The sequence below is a fragment of the Arvicanthis niloticus genome, chromosome 27 (genome assembly GCF_011762505.2).
Source record: "Arvicanthis niloticus isolate mArvNil1 chromosome 27, mArvNil1.pat.X, whole genome shotgun sequence".
Classification (NCBI taxonomy): Eukaryota; Metazoa; Chordata; class Mammalia; order Rodentia; family Muridae; genus Arvicanthis; species Arvicanthis niloticus.
The window spans coordinates 4,950,505-4,964,360 of NC_133435.1; the positions used below are offsets into that span (position 1 = coordinate 4,950,505).

General features: G+C 43.8%; 1 long non-coding RNA gene across 1 annotated transcript; it reads left to right on the top strand.

Annotated features, from left to right (window-relative positions):
* The first annotated feature begins 3,617 nt into the window (after positions 1–3,617).
* LOC143439677 (uncharacterized) lies at positions 3,618–12,927 on the top strand. The gene is made up of 3 exons (XR_013107767.1): positions 3,618–4,060; positions 4,394–4,515; positions 11,227–12,927. It is a non-coding gene; the product is annotated as an uncharacterized LOC143439677 (long non-coding RNA).
* The last annotated feature ends 929 nt before the right edge of the window (positions 12,928–13,856 follow it).

The following is a 13,856-nucleotide window of genomic DNA, read 5'->3' on the forward strand; positions in this document are numbered from 1 at the left end:
CTGCAGAGATTTCCAGATAGCTTATTCAGATAGCTCAGCTCTTGCAGACCAAAGCACAGTCTTTTATTTACATGTCAATTCAGTCATTTACTCCAGGTTCCCTCTTAATTATCACACTAATCAGCATTCCATGACCCCCTACCCTTGACACTTGAAAAGACAGCAAGTACATTTTTTTTTTAACATGGCAAATGAATGCAGAGATCTGCCTGCCTTTGTAAGCACAGACAATAAGGTAGCTGGGTGGGATCCCCACGATGCTTGAGTCCAAACTTGTTCTTGAATTCAGGAATCTGCCTGCCTTTGTAAGCATAAACAATAATCTTGCCCTAGGATCTTGCCCTGATTATATCTCCCCAAATCTCTTTCTCTCCTTCCTTAGTATCTTTCTGACAAGCTGGCTCATAGTGAAGCTGCTTTTTTTTCTTTTAGGTCCATGAAGCCCTTTGTATAATTTATATATTATATAATAATATATAATCATATAATTTATATATTATATAATAATATATAATCATATAATTTATATATTATATAATAATATTATATTTTATATAGTTGAGAAATCCTGTTTATACATTTTTGAATTTGTGTTTTTAGAGTTCTTTCTCACAGCCTTAAGGACTATCCTGAAGGTCATAGCATTTACCATTTTTACTAAGGACAGACACACTCCTGCCTCCCAGACTCATGCTGTCTGATAATCATGGAGTCATTAACCTTGGCAGAGAGTACATTCCTAGATAACCTTGGTAAGAAAAATATTTCCTGATAACGTTGTCAGGGAAAATAGTTTCCAAAGCAGGAACAAGGAGACACACACACACACACACACACACACACACACACACACACACGGAGGCCCATGCCCTGCTGGCTCTGTTGCAGGAACAGAATCCATGACACACAAATCCCTTCCATGACTGTGAAGGACTAGGAAGGGTGGGGAGAAGGAACAGACATGGGCAATGAGGACAGTAGAAGGGTTTGCAGTTCTTTAAACTGGCCTTGGAGAGTCAGGTGGATCCTTGAGAAAAAGACAGTGAGAGACAAAGTCAAGGGTGGTGCTTTAGCAAAGAAGATGACAATCATAAGCAGTTTATCATTGCATATTACATAGACTACTGTAGAGTGAAAAATTATAAAGGCCATTTTATGAAATATGTGTAGATTTTTTCCGCCTTACAGAACTCGGAACTGAAAATAAGATTTCAGGCCTTCACATTACAGGTGAAGGACACTTGCTGGATTACATTCCCCAAGCCTCGCCCAAGGCAGGAAGGCATTCCTGATTACAGATAAAGATGCTACCACCTAGGTGGGACCATAGCCCTATAGCTGGAAAAAGTAAAGATAGTAATCTGAAATGGCAGAATAGGACACAATAGCATGGTGAAAACCACATTTTTGAGAAGAATGAGTGTGCAGAGTGATCTCACATGACTCTAGATCATTTGGGCTAGATTCTCTGAAATGTTCCACTGTTCTTGGTTACCCCTCCCTTGGTCTTCCCAGTGCTATGTTCAAAATTTGTAAAACAACCAATCATGTGTAAGCGCTCGAAAATGCCTTCCTTCCCCCACCCCATGCTATAAAAGACCCTTTATCCCACCACACGTGGCCAAAAACCCTGCTCTTGGAGCTAAAGAGCTTGTCGTTTTTGACCGCCGGCTCCTCCCCTAATAAACCTCTGCTGATTGCATCCAGGTATGGTTTCTTGTGATTTTTGGGTGGTCGCGATTCTGGAGGCTTGAGGAAGGGTCTCCCGAGTATGGGGGTCTTCACTACATTGACATTTGGGGAGGCATTTGGTGGCATCTGTAGCTGCTTGTAGTCTAATGGTAATTGGAACTCCCAAAACAGTCTGCATGAGAGGGTCTGCATGTAGTTTCTGGGAACCTGCCCCCAGTTAATTCTGATTTATAAATAAAGATGCCAACAGCTAATAGCTGGGGAGGAGAGACAGAGGTGGGATTTTGGATTCCTGGGCTTGAAACCATGAGGAGGGAAGAAAAGGGAGGAGACACCATGCTTAAGGAGTGTACAGAAGAAAGAATCAGAGCCACCATGTAAAAGGGCCACAAGAATGTGGCCCAAAGGGCTGCTCAATTGGGTCATGAGCAGCCAAGATGGAACATAGAAATTAGTAAGTTACTAACTCGGAATTATCGACAAGAAGTAGATTCTAGCAGTATGGAGGCTAGGCAGCTGCCCAACTATTGTGCTGCCTAAGGCATATTAAAATATAAAGGGTGTGTGTGTGTGTGTGTGCATCTTTCATTTTGATACATAAACCATTGAACTGGGAAGCACACCCTTGCCAGGATTTATTAAAAATATTATTACTACGTGTCTTTTTTAATATACAGTCCTGGATAGCAATTCTGGCAGCCTCTTTTCAGCTTAGTGTGCCACAAAATCACTTTTGACAGTTCTGCTTCTCCTTTGTTTAGGACATGTTTATGATAATTCTGTCACCAAATGCATCCAGGGTCATATCCCTTTTCTCTATATAATGTGGGTACTGCAATTTAATATGAAATACCTGCCCGCTCCAACAGGGGCATGTGTCTGAGCACTTGGCCCTCCACTGGAAGCTGTTTTGAGAAGGCTGTGGGAGCTGCAGGGGGTAGAAGCTTTGATAGTCAGGCTCCACCTCCTGCTTCTTTTTACTTTCTGACCACAGACACAGTGTGACCAGGCACCCCACACACTTGTTTCCCCATGCCTTTGCTGCTGTGATAGACTTTTCTTCTGTGATAGACTACATCCCCTCAAACTGTAAGCCTAAACAAGGGCTTTCTTTCTTAAATTGCTTTTTATCAGGTATTTGGTCATAGCAACCAGCAGGGGATCCTCCTTGAACTCTCCGTTCCTCAGTCTGGCACATTCCAGGTCATATAATTAGCTCCTTTATGTCTACCTGAGTTTTTGTGTTCTCCACATGGTAATCGATGGCATAACCACTCCAAATTATGGTTAAACAGAGAATTCAGTGTAGATATGAGGGAGAGTATAGCCAGAGGCATCTGGAAAAGTCTAGAGCAGAGAGAAAAAGTATTAGACTGAACATGGCCAGCAGACTGGGCCTGGCCAAGAAAGGAGAGAGACAGGAGATTGTAGGGGCATAAGAGAAGATGGTGAAGAGAGAAGAGGGGGGCAAGAGGGAGCATAGCTGAAACAGCAGGGTTTCAATGTTGTGAGGTGACACCATGACCAAGGCAACTCATAAAGAAAACATTTAATTGGGGCTGGCTTACAGTTTCGGAGGTTCAGTCTTTTATCATCCTGATGGGAAGCATGGTAGCATCCAGGCAGACGTGGTACTGGAGAAGGAGCTGAGAGTGTTACACCTTGATCTGAATACAGACAGGAAGAGTCTATCTTCTGCAGGTAGCCAGGGATAGGCTCTGGATCTCACTGATAGGCTTGAGCATATATGAGACCTTAAAGCCCTACTTCCACAGTGACACATTTCCTCTAACAAGGTTGCACCTCTTCTAATAAGGGCACATTTCCTAATAGTGCCACTTCCCATGGGCTGAGCAGATTCGAATCACCACAACTATGATGTCATTCAGGGAGATGACACGCGGTCTCACAGGAATACTCCCGAAACAAACGTATTTTGGAGCAAGCTCAGTTTAAGGCATGCTCATTGTGAGCACACTTAGGTTAGAATCACTGTTTAAGAACAGAAGCTAGCAGATTAGGTTTGGCAAGCTTAGCTCAAGGTCATGAAGCCCAGGTCTCAAAGGCTAATATGGCTGACAAGGACTCTTCTGGGCATGCTCAATGTAGGTCAAAAAGATGGCTTACAGGACTATCTCTAGGCATAGGTTTCTTCCAAAATGTTTTGATTAATAAAAGGACACTTTGAAGGGATGTTAATATTGTTTACTCCCAAAGATGCTGTCTGTGGTAAGTGGTTTAGATTTCTCTAGGAAGGGAACCATCCAGGGAACATTAAGGAACGTGGACTGTGACTCTTGTGACTCAAATGGCTCTTGAGGAAGAAGATCAAGCATCGCACACGGCTATGAGGACAGTGGGGATAAGGGTAAGTCTCTCAGTATGGGAGGGAGAGCTGAGCTGGACCTATGGGAGACCCCCTGTCCACACTAGAGTATGGAATCAGTCTGGTACTCCATCCACTCACGTTCCATGTTGGAGCTGGCTTACATCCTGATTATTTTGTTAATGTCCTTCTGCATTCAATTGGCTCTGAAGGCTTAGTGTCGAATACAGAACAAGACACACTCTCAGTGGAGCCACCTTGCTGCTGTGAAATTCCCAGCATACTTCCGAGCTTCACGCCCCATACAGTATGAACTTTGACTTTGGCTTTTTCTGGAAGAAAGCCCCATTGCTGATTTCCAGTTCGCTGTTTTAGATTTATCCAAGGAAGTAGAAGACCAGAAGAACAGAGTTGCTCAAATAAAAGACTGCTGTCACTCAGTATGCAGAGAGGTGTGATGTCATTGTGTTGTTGCTGCTGCTGCTGCTGCTGCGAAGGTATTGCCTGTAACTACTTAGGGAAGGGAGGTGATTAATAGCAGTGACTTGAGAATTCTCTAGTACTTTCTTTCCTAAAATGAGGTGGAACAATGATGCAGTCTTTCAAAGAATTTAATTTCAATCTGAGGAAAATAAAAAATGTTGGTGACTAGAGAAAGGCCAGGAAGTCGGTCAGTCCCTGGTGTAGAATAAGCGAACACAGGGAAGGACTGTTTATCCCTCAGCAGAGAGGACTCACAGCAGGGAGACAGCAAGTCTCCAGGCTCTGTGATCTTCCTCTCTTCAGGGTCTTAGAGAGCACCATACGCCTGCCTTTCTGTTTTAAATCACCCTGGCACACAGTAGGTGCTCAGCAGAATTTTGTTAAAGAAATTAATTACTCTTGGTGTATTCAGTACTTTTGAAAGAATCCGACCCTCAACATTATCTGTGGGGAAAACAGGTACTTATGGAGCCGAGGATGTAAACAAGGGATCTAAGGCACAGGAGAAGTGGTGGCTCCTGGGAAGGGAGCTGGCGTCCGGTGCACAACCAGCTCTGCCATCCTGTGTTCTCTGGGGAGCAAAGCCTGAACCTTTACTCTGACACTAAGCACCTATTTTAGGAAACATTGTTTGACTAGGAACCGGCAGCTGTCTTCCGTCCAGGGCAGTACCATTGAGGGCAGGGGGGTGGGTACCCAGGGCAGGGCATCAGATTCATTTCTGTTAACATCTGCTATCCAAAAGGGCAACTTCCCACAGGCCTCTGTGCATGTTGCTCTGCTCTGTCTGTGGGTGTTACCTCCCTGTCCCTTTTGAAGCTCCATTACTATGCAAAGATTCAAATGTGCACACTGTGTGTACATGAGTTGAAATTTGATCTAGATTTTAATTCTGGGGTCTTTATTTTATGGATCAGAGAGGTAAGCTGACTTGGACAAGGTCACAAAGCTAGGAGGTGGTATCACTAGAATTCCAACGCAGGGCACTTGGCTTGGGCAGGGTATTTTCCATCCCTCCTAGGAGCAGGGCAGCAGACACAGGCTGCTGCCAGGACTGCAGGGCTGGTCTTGCTCTGCTCTTTGGCGTCAGGCAGACTGGAGATCAAATTCCAGCTTCACCCAGCCTGCAGTTGAGAATCCTGACTCCATCTCATAAGGTTGTCCCCTCCCTTGAGTAACAGCAGAGCTGCCTGCATTAAGTCACCAGTGCAAGTTTGCAGGAGGCAGCCTCTTCCTTGTTCTGAGCCCTGGTTTGGGGAAAGAGGCACAAAGATCTGGTTTAAAAGCTCTAGTCAGTTATTGTCTAGCAAGGGAGCTAATCTTCCTGAGGTGCCATTGTTAGGAAAAGGCCCTTCTGACACCCATCCTGAGCACTGTGAGTAGTCACTGAAATGGGACGCGTTAAAGCTCTTTGTGAACAGACAAGCCTTTTGTTAGTTCTCATTATTGGCATTAATGCTTATATCATTTCCCAACTTTTCCTCCTGCCTTTCTCCCAGCTTTCATGCCCTGTGGTGTCTTTGGTGGGGTTTTTCATTATGGCACTGTTGGCTTTGTTCTCCTTTTCACGGTGTCCATGCCTGCTACTGTCTTCTTTTGCTTAAGAAACAGTGCTTGTGCACTCTTGTGCCTATTTCCAGGAGTCCATTTCTGGGGCTATGGAGAGACGGAGCAGGCCCATCTTGTGAGCTTGTCTCACACTCTCCCAGCCTCAATGGGGCATTGGCATCCTAAGAGAACTACTTATCCAATGGATGATTGTTGGGAATTGGTGGCAGGGAGAAGCACCAGATGTGCAGAGCCAGTGGAAAAATCAAGAAGTGTGGCCAAAGAATTCTGCTGTTTGCTCTCTCTGCTGTTTTCAGACAGGTTACTGCCAGAAGGCTCTGGAAGCCATACCCTGTGAGAGCATGCTCATAGGCCAGCAGGCAACATGCCTGTTGCTTTCATTTATTTGTCTTGCAGACAAATACAGCAGCTATTTGAAAAAGTAGCACCCACAAACACGGACAAACCCAGAGACCAAGAGGCTCCACATGGATCCTCTCCTTCCCTAAAAGCTCCAGCAAGTTAAGACACTGTTTACATTTCAATTTGGCAGAGCTTAAAGAAAAGATGGCAATGTAAACTGGGTAGGTTGGAAACCTTTTTACCCTGCAATTCCTTCCCCCTGAGTCATGATATTAGCAATTTGAAATGCAAGCATTCCATGAGAAGGCTGTGCAAACTGCTTTTCAGTGTCTTCTTCCTCCCAGGTCCTAGCACACTCTCAGGGACTGTTCTCTCTCCTGAACCAGGGTCTAAAGGACTGAACTCTTCACACTCAATGTTACTTGACAAACTTGACAAAAAGTGGCCCTCTAAACACTTCCACTCAAGTAAGAAGATAATGGGTGGAAGTAAAATCTTATAAAGCAACACAGCGATGAGGCATCAAAGACAACTTGATTTTTGCAGTTAGTAGGTAAACTAGACTCAGCCTTTGCTTGTTGGGTCCGAAGCTTGCCTTCTCTACACAGCTTGAGACTCCAGAACCTCTCCTTTTCAAGGTGAGACTGCTCAGTTAAACTTCTCTGGAAACTCACTCAACAGACATATTCAGAGGTTTGTCTTCTACAGGATTCCAGAGGCTCTCCAAGTCGGCAAGATTAACCATCACAAGGGATTTCCTGGCTAGGGAGATGGCTTAGTGGCTAAAGTTTCTGAAGACCAGAATTCAGATACTGTCAGTGGCAACATGTCCTCACAGGCCTGCAGGGATTGGATGCTGCCTAAAACCTGTGTGTACACATGTAGAATGACTTCCCCGTTGGGTTAGGCTGTGGGTACCATAAATGCTAGCATGGAGGATGGTTTCTTTTTTATATAGTTGGTACAGAGATGCTCTTTTTGTAGGTGTAATGATAGCCATGCTGCTATAGCAGGTGTAACATGGAATCTGTGTTAAACTATCATGTTCAAACATTTATGGATCACTTAGAGGGTATAGACCTTAAACTAGCTGCAGGAATGGATTCTGCTCTCAATTGTAGATGAGGTCCTGCTCTCAAAGTACTTATCATTCAACTTTTATTCCTTTATTGAGTGCCAAGACCTCTGAGCAAAGAAACAAAACCAATCAAAAGGCACTTTACTGTACTGGAAGAGATCATGACATTGGCCTAAGAAGTACAGTTTCCTGCTTGCTCAGTACACAACTTTGGGGAATTTATCTAAACACCCGAGGAATAGTTTTCTCATCTATAAAATGGGAATCTGTGCTTGATTATTGCACAGAAAAGAAATTATAAATAAGTAACTGCCCAACATAGTATTTGTCTGAATATACAGTTCTATCATGAGAAGTGATATTCTGAGAGATGATGTATGCAAATTATCACATCAGAAATGAGTATTTTACATCATTGACATGGAGCCAGGTATCAGGGTGGAGAAAGGGGTAAGAAATTAGCTTACTCTGCCTGGATAAGCCATAGCAGCGCCCACAATGGGCTACTTCAGAACTGGGAGCTTCATTTGTTCAGTAGGCACTGAGGAAAGCTTTACAAGCACAAGAGCATGGGGCAGTGTGCTGACTGGATTTTGTCAACATTACACAAGCTCATGTCATCCAGGAAGAGGAAAGTCTGTCAGGGCATCTTCTCGACTACTGATGGACATTGGTGGGCCCAGCCCACTATGGATGGTACTACTCCTGGGTGCTAAGTTGTACAAGAAGGTAGTCTGAGCAACCCATGAGACATCATTAGCCAGTACGCATCATTCCTGTTTTGGTTTCTGTTTCAGTTTCTGCATCTGAGTTCCTACTTGAGTTCTCACCTTGACTTCCTACAGTGAAGGATGGTTACTTGTGAGCCTAAGATTAAATAAACCCTTCCCCTAAAGCTGTTGTGGTCATTGCTTTATCACAGCAACAGAAGCCCTAACTTAGACAGTTAGCTTATGTTACTTGTTTGAGAAAGGTCACCAAGTCAGTGCTACTCGGACCACAGGGTACTTTTGGCTGTGGGAGAGATGCTGGAGGCCAGCTCTAAGTAGGACTATAAGCTGTACATATATTCCTGATGAAATAGAGCCTTTTTATACCATTCCATATGTTCTATTTTCAATGGCCAGGCTCCATGATAGGCTACGATGAAAATGTTTTCTTTTGTTTCCCTGAGAAATATCACTGTTCCTTCTGTATATTTTTAGAACCAGACAGAAGCTCCAGAGTTAGGAGAATTCCCTGGTAGCTGTTTAGAGATTTTAGTATAAATCTTGGTTGCATGGGGCCATTTCCCTGCCTTTCTGGCTTGTGTTGTCTAGGCTCTCAAGTCTTGTGTGTGGGACATGGATACCTTTCAGTACATTATTATCGCCAAGTAGAAGGCATGGTATCAGCTGGAAACTACTTAGCTGGGCATTTTTTTCTTGAAGCCTAAGCTGTTTCTTCTATCTCGACTGTCTTTTTACAGTGCCTCTGAGCTGGAATTTTACTTAAAATTCCAATAATCAAATATACCTATATATTTTTTTAAAGCATCTGACTCTAATTGTGAGGAGGCTTAAATTTTTTCTTTTTCTATTCAGCTGTATATCAAACTAGCATATGGGTTAGAAATCATAAACCATTACTGCAAAGGCTAGAGCTCAGTCCCAGGTGTCCATCCAGAGTGTATGGAGGAGAGAGTCCTGAGGAATCTGTGTTTAAAACAAAAATAAAAACAAAACCATAACTTTGTAGGTTATGGTTAACTTTGTAGTTAAAAATTTATCAACCTGTTGTAATTTTTTTGTCTGTTGCTATGATAAAATACCCTCACAAAGAACAAAGTAGGGAGGGAAAGGGTTTATTTGACTTATAATTAATTCTAGTCTACAGTCATTCTTGTAGAGAAGTCACAGAATCAAGATCTCAGGACATCTGGTTACAATATAGCCACAGTCAAGATCGAAGAAATGAATGCAACTGTGCTGCCTGCCTGACTCCTTGGTCATTTGCTAGCTTCCCTTATTCTTACACACTCCAGAGCCGAGCCTAGGGAATGGTACTGCTCATAGTGGGCCGTGTCTTCCTACATCAACTAGCAGTCAAGATAGTTCCCCATAGGCCAGCCTAGGATAGCCAGTCTCTCAATGAGACTCTTTTCCCAGGTGAATCTAGATTTCAAGTTTATAGTTAAAACTAACCAGGATGTAGCCCATTTAACAGAATACATCAGGCTGAGGGATTTATAAAGAAAATAATGTTGGAGCCTGGAAACTCCAGAAGCATAGCAGTGGTGTCTACGAGGAGCCCGTACCATGGCAGAACGTGGAGGATAAGCGGCCGGTGTAAGAGCTGAAGCTGGACCCTTTCACAGTCTCCTACTCCAATAACTAATGCACTCTCAGGGTTCTGAGGTTAAGCCACTCTTGAGGGCTCAGCTGTGACCGTCACCATGGCACTGCAATTCAACATGACCCCAAGATCAATTTCATCAGGCTAGACCCCTCTTCTGACTTTCTGATGCTATCTCAGTGGTGCATGTGTTTGGGCATCTGGTAAAGATTTCTACTGATTTATCAGGCAAGAGCCCACTGAGTGCCAGATACTTCATGGTCATCACAAAGGCTGTGGCAACATTGTGGGTGGGGATTCCAGGTTGTGGAAATGGATGTGTAGCTGGGAAGGTAGGCTGAGCCCCAACAGGCTTTCCAGTGAAAGCCTTAACTTAAATTTTCTCCTCTGCTCACTCACCCAGCTTTACCTTTCTCATTTTCAGTTACTACCACCTCAGAGTATCTGTTACTCCAAATTTTATAAAAGGTAAAGTTGAATGTGCTCTTTCATCTAGCCCTCTGGGAGGCCTGTCATTGGAAAGCAGCCTGACTTCTGTGGAGACGGCTCCTCTTTTCAGGAGTGTCCATTCATGTGGCTGGCTCTGCTCACATCCTATGCAACATGCTTCTGACCATATGATTAGTTCCAGAAGTAGCAAGCCAAGGCCCAGCAGGATTTCATGAGCATATACTGGACAGGTGGATACTCAGAAGTCCATCATCCATCCATCTGTAAGTAAGTCAGGATTTTACCGTTGATCATCTACTGTCTGTGAGAAAGTTGTACCACACACGTCCCTGTAGTTTAAAATGATTCTCATTATGTGTGAAAAGAATCTTATCACCTGCGGCCAAGGATTCCTTACTCAGCTGAAGTTTTGAGATGAAGATGAAGAGGCTCATTCTGGGCTGGGGAGATGGTGCAGAGGGAGAAGACATTTGCAAGAGTGAGGACCTGAGTTTAAATCTTCAGAACCCAAGAGAAACTGGACACAGTAGTGTGCCTACAGTGAGGTGACAGGCAGGGAAGGGAGAATCCCCAGAAGCTGAAGGACCAGTGAGTCTGGTGTGTGCTCCAAGAACAAGTGACCCTGCCTCAAATAGGGTGGATGGTGATGACCAACACCAATGTCTTCCACATGTGTTACATGGCATGTACATATCCACATTCACATACATTCAATACATGCACACATGCACACACACATGAAGGGGGGAGATGGAGACAGACAGACAGACAGACACACACACACACACACACACACACAGAGAGAGAGAGAGAGAGAGAGAGAGACAGAGACAGAGAGACTTCTTTTAAAAAGAGACCTTCTTCTTCTTCTTCTTCTTCTTCTTCTTCTTCTTCTTCTTCTTCTTCTTCTTCTTCTTCTTCTTCTTCTTCTTCTTCTTCTTCATTTGTTCAGAATGGAAGAGGAGACCGACTTAAACAACTATATCCTCAGAGAGTCGTGGGCTTTTGACATCATGCAGTGAGCATCTATCAGGATGTGTGTCTTCATTAGAGCACAAGAGAGGATCAACAAAACCCCTCCAAACTGAATTCTACACCAAGACAGCAGTCGCACATGTTCAACTACAACTCTTAATGTAGACTAGGTCTCCATCAGCTCCAACACTTAGCTCCGCATCTGGATGGCTCGGGAGCAGTAATGAAATCAAGATGCTTCTTTCTTCTCTGGAAGATACTGTTCCTGGGTCTGTGGCCCCGAGGCTCTGCTTTGCTGTTACAGTTGAACAAATGTAAATAATTCAAAACATGTTCCAATAGTGTGTTCCTCATTTAAAACTTATTCTATGCAAATGTACCCCAGGCTAAGAAAGGTTTGGCTATAGCCTGGGATAAATGGCCCAAGTCCATCCTGACCAAATTCCCTAGACACTTGGCTAGCTCACGGGCGGCAGAGTTTGGCTAAGTTATGTTGACACAACCCTCATTTTGTTTGCCTGAGCCATCACTGAATGAAGACTATTATGCAATCTACATGTAGAGACATTAGCCACCAGCAGTGCATGTGTCCCTGAGTATGTGTGCACATGGCCTCAACTAGACCACCTAGAAAGATGGTGGCTTCAGAGCCCAGAGGTCCCAAGGAGAGGGCTGGACACTCAGAGGAGAAGCTTCAGCAGAGAGCTTGTGTTCCTGGAAGGGTTTCCTGGAGGGAGAATTGAGGTACTTCACACAGGAATGAGACATGACCCACCGGTCCTCCGACTTCCTCTTCCAAACCACTTCCTAGCTCTTCTAAGAGAACAGGGTATCTGACTTACAAGCTCAGACATGGTCAGCCTGTAAGGTGACATTCTCTTTGAAAACATCAACCTTTTCATTTTTTCCATTGCTTATTTGGAGACAGGGGTTAACTCCTGCCTCAGCTGCCCTTGCTATCAACCCGTTTCTACCACCAAAGTGCTGGCACGGCAGGGATGCACCACCATGCTTGCTTTCTATTTTAATTCTCATTTTATTGGTGGTGGCAGTAGCAGTTGCATGCATCCTAGATTGTCTTCTTTCCTGTGTTTAAGTGAAGCTGTACCATATAAACATCTCACCTGCCTAGTGAAATGGTACAAACCCATATATCATACACTTCATGCCCCACCATGTCCTTCATATCTGTCTAAGGGAACACCCTCCAGGTTATTTATTCACATAAACATGCACGCATACACGTGAGGCAAGGATTACTAGTCTCCACAAAAATGGAGCCTGTTGTGAGCGGCAATTCATGTAGAGGCTCATAGCTGGCCAGAGTCCATTGGATAAGTGGCTTCAGCCCTGAATGAGACATTAGTATCAATCCTGCCCAAGGCTCATGGGACACCCCCCCACACACACACAAATAAAAATAATAAATATATTTAACACAGTTAAGTATGTTGGTGTTTTACTATGGGTTTTATATCTCCAACTTATGTAAAAAAAATCATTTCCCTTTAATATAATCGAGTTTCCTATATTTCTTTCTACTGTATAGTTTCTTAATTAATTCTTTGTTCCACTTAGAATTATATTCTGTGAACAGTGAATACTAGGAGTCTGTTTTCCTCTGGATAAACCTGCAATGACGTCAGCAGCAGTTAATAAACCTTGCTTCCTTATTGGATGGGTGTGCCTGTTGCCATGTACTGCTATGTGTACTGGGGCTTTTCTGAACGGTTCACTCTAGTTCACTCATCTGAACCAATACCACAATTTTTTTTTGTAATGACTTTATGTGGTGTCTGATAAGGCAATAATGTGATTCTGCTCCTCCATTCCCCTTCCCTTCCCCTCCCCTCCCCTCCTCCTTTTCCCTTGTTTCCTCCTCCCCTCCCCTTCCTTCTTCCTCTCCCCTTCCCCCTTCCCTCCCCTCTCTTCCCTTTCCTCTTTCTTTCTGCTCATTTCACTTTTCCTTCCCCCATCTCTACTATTCTTCCTTTCTGTCCTGACATTTTTCCCTCATGAGAAACTCAACTTATTTCGCTAATTTATCAATCATTTGGGTTCTCATTGGGTTTGTATCAATTTTGTGAGGATGATTATGGTAAAGATAAATATATAATCCCATTAATAATGTGGTATATTAGTCACTTGTTCTGCATCTATCAATAAGATCTTCTAGTTTTATTGGCTACTGACCCTCTTTCTCTCTTGTTAAATTGGTTTGCAGCTGGTCCTGATTTTATTGGTAGTATCAATTTTATTGACAACGTGAATGGACTGTTCCTCACGTTGACTTTTAATGCTTAATTTATAATGGCTCCATCTGTCCCACCCAAGGCTGCCATGGCTTCAGTGTCTCTCAGGGCACCCCGTCCACATAGATACCTCCCCTGCCTGGCCAGTCTCACAGGAACTGAAAGTCTTTTACTTCCTTCTTCTCATGCTCCTGATACCTCCTGCCAGTTAGAATGTGTCCCTGTAGCCAAGGAGAAAGGCATCATTCTAAGTGTGACCACCATCCTCCACCGTTGACAACTTGCCCTCCCTAGGCTGTCTGTTTTAGGGGCTCCCTGAGAAGCAAGGGAAATGGCCTCTCATAATTCTATGCCT